Below are 16,888 nucleotides of genomic sequence, written 5' to 3'. Positions count from 1 at the left end.
GGGGTTTCACCATGTTGGCCAGGCTGGTCTCGAACTCCTGACCTCAAGTGATCTGCCTGCCTTGGCCTCCCAAAGTGCTGGGATTACAGATGTGAGCCACCATGCCAGGCCTGAGTTCCTTTTTCTTTAAAGGCTTGTTCATCCATCCATTCATTCATTTATCAAATAATTAATGAATGCTTATTACAGTCAGGTGTTCAATTAGATACATTTCTCCCTTCCTCTTCTCCACCCGTTCCTCAACTTCTATGCCAGGCAGACATTTAATACATAGTTGCTCAAAGAATATGGCCGATTTTAAAATATGGCCGTTCAATTGTAACCTATGTGTTTACATTTGAAGGAGCTCAAGGAACAGTAGCTGATCCCCCAAAGCCTGGGCCTCCAATATGTGTATCTCCATCTGCTTTCCCTGGTATCTGAAGTCATCTCTTCTACCTGCGAATGTGGTATGGATGGTGTAGGTATATGTTGGGCACATGAGTGTTGCAACGCCTTTTCCCTCCCCTTCCATTTGGGTGACATTTCCAGTTAATGCAAGCCCCCCTCTCCTCTCTCTAATTTCAGTTTTGATGGGGAGGGAAACTGAAGAAGTTCTGGCAGTGAATTCTGACAGATCAGGACTGTGATTTACTGCCAGACAGGTAAAAATGGCATGAATGAAGCACTGATCATCTCTAAACTCACACCAGTATCACTATTCTCCCTTTGCCTGAGGAGCTGTCCACTGACTCCAGTCTAGATTTACAAAAATGTATCCCTGGGCCGGGCGCAGTGGCTCATGCCTGTAATCCCAGCACTTTGGGAGGCCAAGGAGGGCGGATCACCTGAGGTCAGGAGTTCGAGACCAGCCTGACCAACATGGTGAAACCCCGTCTCTACTAAAAATACAAAAATTATCCAGGCATGGTGGCAGGTGCCTGTAGTCCCAGATACTTGGGAGGCTGAGGCAGGAGAATCACTTGAACCTGGGAGGCAGAGGTTGCAGTGAGCCGAGATCGTGCCACTGCACTCTAGCCTGGGCGACAAAGTTAGACTCTGTCTCAAAAAAAAAAAAAAAAGTATCCCTGGATATTCTAAAGCTGGAAGTCTTAATTCTTGCATTTTCTTTAAGGTCTTATTTTCTGAAAAACTGGTTAAAGGAGAGAATCTCTCTCTTTCTCCCAACTGCGCTAATCCTGTGGATTATCAGCTACAAAGCAAAAAGTAGTAATAATAATTAGCCAGTCACAGTGGCTCCCGCCTGTAATCACAGCACTTTGGGAGGCCGAGGCAGGAGGATTGCTTGACCACAGGAGTTTGAGACCAGCCTGAACAACATGAGACCCCCATCTCTACAAAAAAAAAGTCCAAAAATTAGCTGGGCATAGTAGCATGTGCCTATGGTCCTAGTTACTTAGGAGGCTGAGGTGGGAGGATCCCTAGAGCTCAGGAGGTCGAGGTTGCAGTGAGCCATAATCATGCCAGTGTACTCCAGACTAGGCAACAGAGTGAGAACTTGTCTCAAAATAATTAATTAATTAAAATAAAAATAAAAAATTAGCTATGAAATTAGCAAAATTTTATTTTTCAAAAAAATAATGTTGAAGCGTTTTGTCCTGAAACATCATAAACATTTGCTAGCCTCTGGTTCATAAGAGCAATGCTTCTCAACCAATGGTGATTTTACCTCCCAGGAGATATTTGGCAATGTCTGGATGTATTTTTGATTGATTGTCAGTGGACAAGGCCAGGGTGCCATTGGCATCTAATAGGTAAAGGCCAGGGATGGTGTTAACACTTATAATACACCGAACAGCTTCCCATAACAAAGAAGTAGCAGGTCCAAACTGTCAATAGTGCCACTACTTAGAAACGCTGTGGTAAGCAGAGAGTGGCACTGAAATATGGCATTGGAGCCAAGGGAATCTGTGGGTATTGACCTCAAGGTATTTTCACTTTAGTTTTTGATCATTGATTGGTATCAAATATCAGCTTAGGCTTGGTGGGGCAAAGAAGAAATGCTTGAGTGCCAAGAAACACCAGAATAGGGCAATGAATCAAGTCTTCCCTGATGCCCAGACCTGACCCTTGGCTGAATAACAAATTCCATAAAATACAAGACAGACAAAAGAATAAAGAGGAATATAGGAGTAAGAGAGTGAGGGGACAGAAAATTATCTTAAACTGCTTCAGGTACACAAATATACTTTAAAACACCAGTGAAAATTAAAGTTTCAATGAAGTATAACAAAGAAGAAAACAGGGAAGAGGGAATTTTTTTCAAGTCTTATTCTTTCCCAGGACAACCTTTGCCACTATATTTGTTTTGGGGGGCAGAAATGCAAACTCAGTGATTAAATAAAAACCCCAAGGGGTTTAATTTACTATTTTCTTGATATATGGTGTTTCTGGATGCACGGCTTGTATAAACAAAAACCTGTCTCACTCAAGATTTTGCAGTAAGAATCCTGACCTTCTCCAATTTGAACTTATACCTATCAGCAGGCTTGTTCTGCCCACAGAATTAATAAAACATTTTCTGTGTACTACTAGAGTATCTTTGAACTTTAAGGACAGTCTGCCTTTGTTTGAGAGTATTTCATATTTGGGGGTTAAGGATTCAATAAATATGTTATATTTACTTTTTAAAATTTTTTTACTTTTTTTTTTTCCTTTGTGACAGTTTCACTTTGTCACCCAGGCTGGAGTGCAGTGGTTGCAATCTCAGTTCAATGCAACCTCCACCTCCCAGGTTCAAGCAATTCTCCTGCCTCAGACTCCCGAGAAGCTGGGATTACAGATGTGTACCACCATGCCTGGCTAATTTTTGTGTTTTTAGGAAAGACTGAGTTTCACCATGTGGGCCAGGCTGGTCTCGAACTCCTGGCCTCATGTGATCTACCTGCCTCAACCTCCCAAAGGGATTACAGATGTCAGCCACCATGCCTGGCCATATATTTATTTAGTTATTTATTCCCCTCAGGCTACAACTAAGGTATTCATATTCATTTATGTGGGTTTCATATACTAACCATTATTCAGAGAAATTAGAACCTAAAATGTGCAAATTCCAGCTTTGGATATTAGAGGTGTTTTCTCTTCTATCAACTACAAACTCAGTAATCAAGGTACCATATTTCGTCGAACCTAAGACTGTAATATGTACTATTATTTTATGTACTCTCTAGAAAGAAAAATAGGCTGGGTGTGGTGGCTTACCCCTGTAATCCCAGCACTTTGGGAAGCTGAGGCGGGCAGATCAGGTGAGCCCAGGAGTTGGAGACCAGCCTGGGCAACATGCTGAAACCCTGTCGCTACAAAAAATAGAAAAAGTAGATGGCATGGTGGCACACATCTGTACTCCCAGCTACTCGGGGGGCTTGAGCCCAGGAAGCAGAGGTTGCAGTGAGCTTAAGACTGTACCATTGCACTCCAGTCTGGGCGACAGAGAGAGACTCAGTCTCAAAAACAAAAGAAAAGAAAAGAAAAATATTGCCAATTAAATTATATGATCAATTGTAAGACCCTTGGCAATTCCAGAGAAGTTAACATGTGGAGGAAAATGTATAAAACAGCAAAATATGGCAGTATTCATATCATCTGGCCTGAATTTGAAAACCCATACATTTATAGAAAAATGACTTCTGAGGAGTCAGGGACACTTCCAGAGACCACCTGCTATGAAATTGACTAAGAAGCTTATCAAATCCATATATATCCCTGAGCCCCACTTTGGGTCCAGTGAATTGGAATCTTTGGCAGCAGACCCAGAAATCTGTAAAACACCCTCAAAAAGCACTGTTTGAGTAACATACATTGTGTTATGAATCAGAATGATCAGCAAGCCCAATAATGAACCCCCAGCCACAGGCTAGAAATGCTCTGACCACAAATCTTCAGTCCTGAGGTGCACAGGGGGTAATTAGCCCAATGGCTGTAGCATCAAAACCCAGAATGGGCATAGGGAGCCTCTTAACTTGTTCATCCAAACAAACATGCACTGAGGAACTGCTGTGTGCCACACCACGCTATATACAGATGGGTACCTCAAGGATATGATGAAAAATCGACAAATCTATACTCCGAGTAAACTACCAAGTAAGCCACCCACTAGGAGATGTGTTCTGGCTCTTGGGACTTGATTTACAATCTGGTATCCAAGGTTCCAATTTAAAACATATTTATCTTCATGGCCAGAGGGCATGACAGCATTTATGTTTTTTTAAAAATTAGCTGTAGAGAAGAGAATGGGCGGAGGGCACTTGGCTTGAGATGTTTACTTGAAAAAAGACCTGGGGCTGGGGCTGGGGCTGGGGCTGGGGCAGGTGGTGGGGGTGGGGCATGGGCAGAAGACTTTAATTACAGGACAAGTTCAACTAGTAGAAACAGGTTCGGGTACTCCTGGCAAATATGTGTATCATCTGGTGGGAGTGGAAACTGGCTGGTGTATGCTTGAAGCAGCATATTAGCTGAAAGTGTTCTGTGTGCTGTGGGTATCAGACAGGTTTCACAGAGGGGCTAGTGGGTGTGGGTTAACTGAATGCTTTGGTTAAGTGGGAGCTGAATTAAGACAGTTTCTGCTTTACTTGAATTTTTTTCCATCTCACAGCCAAAACCAAGCTCAGCAAACAGTTCTTGTGCCCACAATTCTGATTAAACCAAAAGCCTTGGCAATAGAGGACTGAACAGAAGCACTTAGTCACTAGTTCCCCAGATTTTATCATAGTACTATCATTTGGTTCTTCAACTCTAGCATTAATAAGTACAACACCTGATAGCTGTGCCTAGCTAATTCCTCTTATTCAAGGTTGTCTGTGACCCCCCAGGCTAGGGGAATCCTTGCTTTGTGACCCCAAGGTGCCAAGTACCTCTTCTTCCCCAGTAGTCAGCCTGCTCATATTGACTAATTTTATGTCTGTCTCTGCTGCCCGGCTGCAAGCTACAAGGGGACAGAGACCATATCTATCTTGCTCATCACAGTAGCCCCAGCTCCTCCTATGATGCTGGCACATAGGAGACTCTCAGCTCATATTTGTTGAAATGAAAATTAAATTGAAATGGGGCTAATCAAAGAACATGTCATGAAGGAAGCAAACCCAGAGAAGATTTTTGCAAGGAGGAACACACCATATTTAAAACTTCTGAGATGGGACCAAAAAATAATATGCAGAATACTATAGTGGGCTGTTTGAAATTTTGAAAGGTAATTCAAATAGGCCCCTAATTTTAATGTTTAGCTTCTTGAAGAGTCCAAACCACTTTGAGAAACAGCTCCTACAGTGTTAGACTGTGGGGGCCTCTCAGATATGATAGAGCTTTCAGTTCCTTCCAGCTGCTTACACACTAATTCCTGAACAAGGTGGACTTGCCAGGAAGGCTGAAACTAGTGTCAAAGGGACGTCAACTAGCTTATTTTCAAAGACACTGTGCAACATGCTCACCTGCCCTTTTCCTTCCCTTTAAAGGTTATTTCTTTCATTCCCTTCTCTACGTTTTTGATTCCAGGTTAAACTCTACAAAAATGTTTCTTCCTTCTTTACTTGCCATGCTCACACCTAGTGTCATTTGTATCAAAACTTTGTTTTCTTGAGGTGGGCCCCAAGGGGCTGACTTTTAAGGGAGGGGGGAGATTTTGCCTGATGTTTCTGCAAGATTAAACATGGTGCTTATCTGAAGTTCCAGGCTGATGATAAATTATAGACTCAAGAAGTTTATATTCAAAGAAGCCAAAGGAAGAAGGAAACTTCTCTGCTAGCTGCTCCACCAAAGGGGGGTCATGTTCTCCCCTCCTAGAGTCTTACAAGAGGTATTTTGAGAGATCATTCTGGTTTAGAGACAATACATGGTGAACAAAGCTTATCTGTCATTGAGTGGGAAGAAGGGAGGCAAGAAGGTAAGAGAGAATTAAAATTGTAAAGCCAACATCACGTGGATTCCTCCTTGAACTTTAATAACCCAGTGCTGCCTGCAGGCTCAGAACAACCAAATGCAATGGGTAGGTACAAGGATTGCTCTGGTGCCAGGAAAATGCAATAAGACATAACTTTTACAAGGTAGGCAATGAAAGAGTGCCCTGGAGGAACAAAACAGGCTTTTAACATCTCCAAAGTTGGCAGCCAGATGCCTGAAATGTTGGCTTGGTGCATCCAAAACACACGACAGATAGAACCACTTTCTTTAAGATGAAGTCATCTTCCAGGAGAAACAATAGCTGGGCTGGGTTTTTATGATTCATGGGAGGAGGAGAATTTGATCTGTATTTTCTTTGCCACAGCCTATCCCATTTTAATGCATGTTAGAGGTTTTCCACATGTTAGGCAAATTTTCTAGAATGTTTTGAAAGGGAAAAAATTCTGCAGACTGCCTCAGTTACTGAAAGAGTTCTCTTTCTCCCCTGGCTGGGGAGGGATCCAATTCTGTCTCACTGTGTTATCGAAAAGATCTGAAACTACAACTCTTCATTTGGATTCTGCTGTTATGAAATGCAGTTTTGGGTATCTTGTTACACTTTACCCCCAGAAGTGTTAAAGGAAGTGCCTGTCATCAAAATTCAAAAATAAATATAAAAATGATGCTGGCAGAGTTCAAAAACTAAAAGGATCAGCATTTTGCTTCAGTTTCCTGTTCATAAAACTTTATAAAAACAACCCACCCATTTAAAAAAAAAACCCATAACAATAGTTCACTATTCTTTTCCTAAATGCTTGCCTCATGCCACTCTGAAATTAGGTGCCATCACATTTCCTGAGTTATGGGCTCCAAACACCACATCCTTTTCCTCCCTCCCACACCCCCACCTCACCTGGCATAATTCCTGAATTTAGATGCTTCTCCAGTTTATGAGCTCAGTAGAGAGATGCCAACATTCTCCCTCCTACCTGTCCTGAAGAGGCCAAGCATCTGTACCAGCTGGAAGCAGGAATAATTGAGGCTTCCTTCCCCCAAATTAATTCTCACTTCCTAGAGAAGCTTTTAATATGGAAGGTTAAATTACAAAGTGAAGAGCTAGTAAACTGAAAAAGAATAAGATATTTCCCTCCCAGTCTGGCTTTACAGCAAAATTTTCTTTGTGGAATATTCAACACTCTGTCCTTCTTCCTGGAAGAACGTAGAATACAAGCTCTAGAACAAGCTTTTCCAACCCATGGCCCACAGGCTGCATGCATCCCAGGATGGCTTTTAATGTGGCCCAACATAAATTTGTAAACTTTCTTAAAACATTATGAGGTTTTTTTGCGATCTTTTTTAAGCTCATCAGCTATTGTTAGTATTAGTGTACTTTATGTGTGGCCCAAGATAATTCTTCTTCTTCCAGAGATTGGACACCCCTGTTTTAGAATGAGAAGCGTGGGTTCAAATACCAAGTTTTCACTTGCCAACTATATGACTTTGGACAATTTACTTAATGATGACAAACATCAGTTTAAGCATCTATAAAATGGGGATATGAGAGTTTCAAGGCTTTAATGAGTTAAAGACACATGAATAATCCAATGAGATAATATGTGTGTCAGATTTCTAGGCATACAGTTAGCACGTAATGCATGCTATTATTAACCCTTCTGGTAAAAAAATCAGCCTTCTCCTTTTTTTTTTTTTTTGAAATGAATTAAGGAAAAAAGATGGAATTTGGAGAACTTTTCCAATACTCCTTGCTTCCAAAGAGATTAATTCTTTGATTTAACCCTATAATTTCAAAAATGGATTTGACTGTCGCACATATATAAAAGCAGCAGCACAGTGAAGAGTGAACTGACCTAAATTAGAAGACATGGGCCAGGTGCAGTGGCTCACACCTGTAATCCCAACACTTTGAGAGGTCAAGGTGGGAGGGTCACTAGAGCCCAGGAGTTTGAGACTAGCCTGGGCCACAAAGTAAGACCCCATCTCTACAATAATAATAATAATTATTATTATTATTTTTATAACAATTAGCCAGGCACAGTGGCATATGCCTATGGCACAAGCTACTCAGGAGGCTGAGGCAGGGTGATTGCTTGAGCCTAAGAGTTTGAGGCTGCAGCGAGCTATGATCATGCCACTGCATTCCAGCTTGGGCAACAGAGTGAGACCCTACCTCTAAAAAAATTAAAAAAAAAAAAAAAAAAGAAGACATGGTATACAATCTGGCCCTGCCATTAAGTCTGTGGTCTTGGGCAAGTCAATTGATCTCTCTGAGACATAGATTCTTGAACCATATTAACAAGGTGATTTAAACATAAATGTGTATGCTTCTGTGATTCTATTAAACAGCAAAGACTGAAGTGTATATGGAGTATTATCTTGATTTTACGCTATTTAATTTCAAGAAAGCTTTCAAATAAAAATTCTTATCTTATGTACTGATGAAAGCACCCTGTCTAAAATTAGCACGTTTGGTATAGGCAGCCCATATTTTGGGTTAGTTCAGCATGGTAATATTTTATAAGGGCTCATCAGAAAATTAAGCTCAATGTACTCATTTGTCAAGAAATGCATATGCATATAGATTCTTTTAATATCAAATGGCAAAACAAACAAGAGGTTGAAACAGAGGAAAGATCAACTATGAGAAAAGAATTACTGAGGGAAAATGGAGATAGACTACAAATAGGGCAGAACTGGCCTAAAATACACCACTGTCACTTAAAAATAGGTACTCGGTTACATAGTGCCTGTGTTATCTTTATAACAGCATTTGGTTCCTACCCTGTCTTCTTCCTACAGGCCTCTTATGACTATGAGAGCTATCTGTTCCTTCAGTGGACCAAGTCTTGCTGCCTTGTGGATTCTGCCCAGTCATAGCTTCCCTTCTGCCCTTTGAGGGTGGGCTGCTTGCATCTAAGTAGTAGGGCCATAGCTAATTCTGTCCTGGATATAACACAGATGACTGGCTGGGCACGGTGGCTGATGTCTATAATCCCAGTACTTTGGGAAGCTGAGGCAAGAGGATCACTTAAGGCCAGAAGCTCAAGACCAGGCTGACCAACATAGTGAGATCCTGTCTGTATACAAAATGTAAAAATTTAGGAGGGCATGATGGTGCATTCCTGTAGTCCTAACTCCTTTAGAAGCTGAGGCAAGAGGATGGTTTGAGCCCAGGAGTTGGAGGTTACAGTGAGCTATGATTGTACCACTACTAGACTCCAGCCTGAGTGACACAGCAAGACTCCGTCTCTAAAAAACAAAACAAAAATACACACATAGATGGTTGCTGGCATGAGATGCTAAACCACGGGCTTCTCAAAGCTGAGGGTTCTGTGCAACCCTGGCCAAACTTCTTACCCAAAATATTTACATTAATGTCGTCCATTTAAAAGAATTAGAACTAAAAACAAAGATACCTTGCAGCAACTTCTAAATAGTGCCCCATAAATAACAAATAGCACTAGAATTACTTAATAAATCATAATCTTCATCATTCTCTAGCATCTGTTTCCCCTACTAGACTATATGCTCCATAAGAATCATGAATCTCTTGTACAAGGCTACATCCCCATTGCCAAAAGACGCCGGGCAAGTGATGAGAGCTCAATAAATGATGCTGAGAGCTGATGAGGTGTTTGTTCTCTGCCAGGCACTGTTCTTTGACTTTAATGAAGTATCTCAAGTAATCCTTAGAACAATCCTATGAAATGAGTACTTCTATAGTAGGAGAAACTGAGGCACAGAGCATTCAAGTAACTTGCCCAAAGTCACACAGCTAGTAAGTAGCAGAGCTGGGGTTCAAATACAAGCACTTTGCTTCTAGAACCTGAAGTTCCAGTTCTCAAGTGGAACATTAATTCACAGGCTAGTCACAAACCAGGGAGTCCTGAGGCCAGAGCCTATGATGCAAGGGTCAAGGATTTGAGCCCATATGATGTGACTGAAAGAACACTGAATGAGAAGCAGCGCTGACTTGGGTCCAGTCCCGTGACCTCTTTGCTCACCAGCTTCCCCTGTTGATCAACCAGGGGGTTGGCTGTTCACTCAAGTCCCTGTCAGGTGTCAACCCCAAGTGCTAGAGTCACCCTAGACATAATCTCACATCTAGACAACTGCAGAGCACAGTGTGCTCCTCTACCTTCCACGAGGGAGAACCACCAAAATATCTTCAACTATCAAGCAAGTTACTCAGTCTCTCAGAACCTCAGTTTCCTCATCTGCAATTAGGACCGAATAGCACCTACTTCAAAGGGTGGAGGTGAAGATTAGAGAGAAGCCTGGTTCAGGGGCTACCACATAGTAATAATTTCATAAACAGTAGCTAGGTTTATTATGGTCCCAAACAGAACAAGGAGGTAAGTCTCTTCAAAACCCAGGAACCAACCAACCAGTTGGAAAGACAGCTCTGAAACTCTTATTTTTAAACAATTTCTAACAGTAGACTACATGTGTGGCACATCTTCCAAGCAAAAAGTTCCATATCAGATTCTCTTTCAACAAATGGAGTAGGCCGGGCGCGGTGGCTCAAGCCTGTAATCCCAGCACTTTGGGAGGCCGAGACGGGCGGATCACGAGGTCAGGAGATCGAGACCATCCTGGCTAACACAGTGAAACCCCGTCTCTACTAAAAAATACAAAAAACTAGCCGGGCGAGGTGGCGGGCGCCTGTAGTCCCAGCTACTCGGGAGGCTGAGGCAGGAGAATGGCGTAAACCCGGGAGGCGGAGCTTGCAGTGAGCTGAGATCCGGCCACTGCACTCCAGCCTGGGCGACAGAGCGAGACTCCATCTCAAAAAAAAAAAAACAAAAAAAAACAAATGGAGTAATAAAGACAGGTTTGAGTTAACTTCAGATGGAACAGAAAGAACCATTATAACTTGGGAAGTTCACATCTGAGTGCTGAAAATTTAGAAAATAATGTTAGGGGCCATTTGCCTTATGCCAGACCTGTGATAAGTATGTGACATGTATTACTCACAACCTGTTGAAGAGGGTATTGCCCTGTTTTATAAATGAGGGCATGGAGGCTCAGAGAAGATAAGTAACTTGCTCAAGGTCACACAGCTACTAAATAGCCATGCCAGAACTTACTTAGTCTGCCAGAATGTTGATGGTCTTAACCACAAAGCTACACCCTTTCCCAAAGATAGCGTGTCATTGGCCCCAGCATGCCCCATACCCACAGGGCAATCATGTCCACACCATGGGCAAGTGGCTTTAGAGGAAGGCTATGCATGGGGGATCAAGAGGCCTTGGGTTTTGGTCCCTGTTTACCCACAGACTGTGACAGCTATGGACAAGTCATTTAACTTTCCTGGACCCTGTTTTGATCAAACAGAATGCACTGGATTAAAGTTTTTCAATCCAAGTCTTGTGGAACATTAATCACTTACATTTTATACCCGGGAGGTTACGGATAAAAGAGGAGCCAAAGACATTATGAGCTAACCCTCTGTCCTGGGACTCTGGCTAGGGGAAGAAGTGGAACACATTTGTTACCAAACAGAACTGGGTGACCCTCAGTTTCCTTCTATCTTGAAAATTCTGAAACTCTACTGAAAATTCTGAAATTCTCCTGAAAATTCTGAATTTTATGCTATAGGAGAGGACAAAGAAGAAGAGAGGGACTTCAGGGTGGCAGGGTGGCCATCTCAAAGCTATGTTTGCACAGCAAGTACAGTGTACATACTTAGCTTGTAAGCTTATTTGAAGTGCTTCTGGAGTGAGGGGGCTGGTGGAGATAACGGGAAAGGAAGCTAAATTCCTCCTCTTGAAATGACTACTATTGCACACAGCAAGCACTCAATAGATGCTGACAGAATTGAATTCAAAGGAAAAAAGACCTGGATCAAACTGATAGAAGTTGAGCTGCTGCTCAAGATGTATGAATATGTCAAAAATGCTAACAATGTCTTCTGTTCTCAGCCACCCACCCTGCCATAAGCCATTTTCAGTCTCAAGATCAATTCTTTTTCGTGAGAATGAGCACACCTCTTTCAGCAGGATAACCACAGGTAAACCTCCCCCTGCACCCCCTGCTGCCATCCCACGCGCTTGGAATATGAACAAAGGTGAACTGTCTGGATGCTAAAGAATTCTGCTTGTTTTCATTTGTATCTTTGGCCAGGGTCGTGGCAAATATTGTTTCATGGGTTTCCAGCTTTGTTTTTGGAGCTCAAAGGATAAAGTGCTCCCACAAGAAAGAATAAAGAGAGAGGAAAGAAGGTAAGGAAAAAAACTATTTCATTCAAACAGCAGAAGTCCTTTCTTCCCAGGAAAGGTGACAGTATGCTACATCCTCTGTCTCAGCTGCCAAAGTCTCTATCTAGAGATACTGACAGCAACAATAACCTTAAAGAATTTTTTTGTACTTCTATTCTAAAAACAGGCCTTAAGAGAAGACTAAAGTCTTCTGATTCCCAGCTGATGTTTTTACCATAAAACTAGGCTGCCTCATGAACACATTCCCCAGGCCACAAAAAGGTTGGCTCATAATAGGCACTCAATAAATATTTGTTGAATGAATTAAAGAACAAAAGAAAGGAAAAGGCACAGAAGGTATGTATCAAAGGCTATCAACATAAGAGGACCAATTGGTTGACATTTAAAAAGCTTTGTGTATCTTTGAACTCAGGTCCAGAATAGTCCCTCCCTCATTCTTCTCCATGTTTTAAAATACTACTCATTATTCAAATCTCAGACCAAGTTTTTCTTCTGAGAAGCTTTCCTAGGTCAACCCAGCCCTGTGGAGCTAGTTTATTCTTTTGAGTTCTAACAATTCTTTTTTTTTTTTTTTTTTTTTTTTGAGACGGAGTCTCGCTCTGTCGCCCGGGCTGGAGTGCAGTGGCCGGATCTCAGCTCACTGCAAGCTCCGCCTCCCGGGTTTACGCCATTCTCCTGCCTCAGCCTCCCGAGTAGCTGGGACTACAGGCGCCCGCCACCTCACCCGGCTAGCTTTTTGTATTTTTTAGTAGAGACGGGGTTTCACTGTGTTAGCCAGGATGGTCTCAATCTCCTGACCTCATGATCCGCCCGTCTCGGCCTCCCAAAGTGCTGGGATTACAGGCTTGAGCCACCACGCCCGGCCACAATTCTTATTACTAACACTCAATTAACCATGTTCTACCAGGTGGCAGTTTTGTTTTTTTTTTTTTAAGATGGAGTCTAGCTTTGTCTCCCAGGCTGGAGTGCAGTGGTGCAATTGTGGCTCACTGCAGCTTTGACCTCCTGGGCTCAAGTGATCCTCCCATCTCAGCCTCCTGAGTAGCTGGGACTACAGATGCACCACCATGCCTGGCTAATTTTTATTTTTTTATAGGAATGGGGGTCTCACTACATTGCCTAGGCTGGTCTTGAACTCCTGGGCTCAAACAATCCTCCTGCCTTAGCCTCCCAAAATGCTGGGATTATAGGCATGAGCCACTGCACCTGGTGCAACTTTTTTTTCTTTTCTTTCTTTTTTTTTTTTTCAGGCAGGATCTCATTTTGTCATCCAGGCTGGAGGTCAGTGGCGCAGTTGTGGCTCACTACAGCCTTGACCTCCTGGGATCAAGCATTCCTTCCACCTCAGCTTCCCAAGTAGCTGGGACGACAGGCATGCACCACCATACCTGGCTAATTTTTTTAGTTTTTGTAGAGATGGGGTTTCACTATGTCGCCCAGATTGGTCTCTAACTCCTGGGTTCAAACGATCCTCTCCCCTTGACCTCCCAAAATGTTGGGATTACAGGGGTGAGTCACTGCACTCAGCCTAAGCTAATATCATCACTTATTCCTACATTCAGCTTCTATTGACCAACCAGTTTAATGGTCAACTGAATTTTTGTGCTGTTCTACTACTACCAGGGGAGGCAAGTAACAACTGGTATCTGGTCAGCTGTATAAGACTCTACCCAGGGAGGCATTGTGAGGATGTGTTGTGCCCTCAAAATAACTTCCTGCTAAAATTAAGGAAGATGCTTATCAAACCTCCAGATCTACTCACCACTTTACAGAAAACGGGGATGGAGGAAAACATTAAAACACATCATGAGAAAACATACCTGAATCCTGGCTAGAAAATATTCTGCCAGAAAAATGACCTGGTTTCCTCAGCAAGAGGGTAAAAAAAGGGGGGAAAAGCGAGGTTTTTCACTATAACAATGATAAAAAATGGGTGGACCAGTCAGGCACAGTGGTGTATGCCCGTAGTCCCAGCTACTTGGAAAGCTGAGGCAAGAGATCACTTGAGCACAGGAGTTTGAGACCAGCCTGGGTAACATAGTAAAGACCTTGTCTCTTAAAAAAGAAGGCAAGAGGCAGGGCGCAGTGGCTCACGCCTGTAATCCCAGCACTTTGGGAGGCTGAGGTGGGAGGATCACGAGGTCAGGAGATCAAGACCATCCTGGCCAACACGGTGAAACCCCGTCTCTACTAAAAACACAAAAAATTATCCAGGCGTGGTGGCAGGCACCTGTAGTTCCAGCTACTTGGGAGGCTGCGGCAAGAGAATGACATGAACCGGATGGGGCGGAGCATGCAGTGAGCCGAGATCACGCTACTGCACTCTAGCCTGGGCAACAGAGTGAGACTCTGTCTCAAAAAAAAAAAAAAAAAAAAAAGAAGACATGGTATACAATCTGGCCCTGCCATTAAGTCTGTGGTCTTGGGCAAGTCAATTGATCTCTCTGAGACATAGATTCTTGAACCATATTAACAAGGTGATTTAAACATAAATGTGTATGCTTCTGTGATTCTATTAAACAGCAAAGACTGAAGTGTATATGGAGTATTATCTTGATTTTACGCTATTTAATTTCAAGAAAGCTTTCAAATAAAAATTCTTATCTTATGTACTGATGAAAGCACCCTGTCTAAAATTAGCACGTTTGGTATAGGCAGCCCATATTTTGGGTTAGTTCAGCATGGTAATATTTTATAAGGGCTCATCAGAAAATTAAGCTCAATGTACTCATTTGTCAAGAAATGCATATGCATATAGATTCTTTTAATATCAAATGGCAAAACAAACAAGAGGTTGAAACAGAGGAAAGATCAACTATGAGAAAAGAATTACTGAGGGAAAATGGAGATAGACTACAAATAGGGCAGAACTGGCCTAAAATACACCACTGTCACTTAAAAATAGGTACTCGGTTACATAGTGCCTGTGTTATCTTTATAACAGCATTTGGTTCCTACCCTGTCTTCTTCCTACAGGCCTCTTATGACTATGAGAGCTATCTGTTCCTTCAGTGGACCAAGTCTTGCTGCCTTGTGGATTCTGCCCAGTCATAGCTTCCCTTCTGCCCTTTGAGGGTGGGCTGCTTGCATCTAAGTAGTAGGGCCATAGCTAATTCTGTCCTGGATATAACACAGATGACTGGCTGGGCACGGTGGCTGATGTCTATAATCCCAGTACTTTGGGAAGCTGAGGCAAGAGGATCACTTAAGGCCAGAAGCTCAAGACCAGGCTGACCAACATAGTGAGATCCTGTCTGTATACAAAATGTAAAAATTTAGGAGGGCATGATGGTGCATTCCTGTAGTCCTAACTCCTTTAGAAGCTGAGGCAAGAGGATGGTTTGAGCCCAGGAGTTGGAGGTTACAGTGAGCTATGATTGTACCACTACTAGACTCCAGCCTGAGTGACACAGCAAGACTCCGTCTCTAAAAAACAAAACAAAAATACACACATAGATGGTTGCTGGCATGAGATGCTAAACCACGGGCTTCTCAAAGCTGAGGGTTCTGTGCAACCCTGGCCAAACTTCTTACCCAAAATATTTACATTAATGTCGTCCATTTAAAAGAATTAGAACTAAAAACAAAGATACCTTGCAGCAACTTCTAAATAGTGCCCCATAAATAACAAATAGCACTAGAATTACTTAATAAATCATAATCTTCATCATTCTCTAGCATCTGTTTCCCCTACTAGACTATATGCTCCATAAGAATCATGAATCTCTTGTACAAGGCTACATCCCCATTGCCAAAAGACGCCGGGCAAGTGATGAGAGCTCAATAAATGATGCTGAGAGCTGATGAGGTGTTTGTTCTCTGCCAGGCACTGTTCTTTGACTTTAATGAAGTATCTCAAGTAATCCTTAGAACAATCCTATGAAATGAGTACTTCTATAGTAGGAGAAACTGAGGCACAGAGCATTCAAGTAACTTGCCCAAAGTCACACAGCTAGTAAGTAGCAGAGCTGGGGTTCAAATACAAGCACTTTGCTTCTAGAACCTGAAGTTCCAGTTCTCAAGTGGAACATTAATTCACAGGCTAGTCACAAACCAGGGAGTCCTGAGGCCAGAGCCTATGATGCAAGGGTCAAGGATTTGAGCCCATATGATGTGACTGAAAGAACACTGAATGAGAAGCAGCGCTGACTTGGGTCCAGTCCCGTGACCTCTTTGCTCACCAGCTTCCCCTGTTGATCAACCAGGGGGTTGGCTGTTCACTCAAGTCCCTGTCAGGTGTCAACCCCAAGTGCTAGAGTCACCCTAGACATAATCTCACATCTAGACAACTGCAGAGCACAGTGTGCTCCTCTACCTTCCACGAGGGAGAACCACCAAAATATCTTCAACTATCAAGCAAGTTACTCAGTCTCTCAGAACCTCAGTTTCCTCATCTGCAATTAGGACCGAATAGCACCTACTTCAAAGGGTGGAGGTGAAGATTAGAGAGAAGCCTGGTTCAGGGGCTACCACATAGTAATAATTTCATAAACAGTAGCTAGGTTTATTATGGTCCCAAACAGAACAAGGAGGTAAGTCTCTTCAAAACCCAGGAACCAACCAACCAGTTGGAAAGACAGCTCTGAAACTCTTATTTTTAAACAATTTCTAACAGTAGACTACATGTGTGGCACATCTTCCAAGCAAAAAGTTCCATATCAGATTCTCTTTCAACAAATGGAGTAGGCCGGGCGCGGTGGCTCAAGCCTGTAATCCCAGCACTTTGGGAGGCCGAGACGGGCGGATCACGAGGTCAGGAGATCGAGACCATCCTGGCT

The 16,888-nt window shown here is 42.7% G+C and overlaps 1 protein-coding gene across 2 annotated transcripts in view; it reads right to left on the bottom strand.

Moving 5' to 3' along the window:
- Positions 1-16,888, bottom strand: part of ARHGEF3 (Rho guanine nucleotide exchange factor (GEF) 3) — a 345,766-nt gene that overhangs the window by 82,387 nt on the left and 246,491 nt on the right. The gene's annotated exons all lie outside the window — the stretch shown is intronic.

Source organism: Colobus angolensis, unplaced genomic scaffold (assembly GCF_000951035.1).
Source record: "Colobus angolensis palliatus isolate OR3802 unplaced genomic scaffold, Cang.pa_1.0 Scaffold26, whole genome shotgun sequence".
Lineage (NCBI taxonomy): Eukaryota > Metazoa > Chordata > Mammalia > Primates > Cercopithecidae > Colobus > Colobus angolensis.
This window is presented reverse-complemented; position numbering and strand designations above follow the sequence as displayed.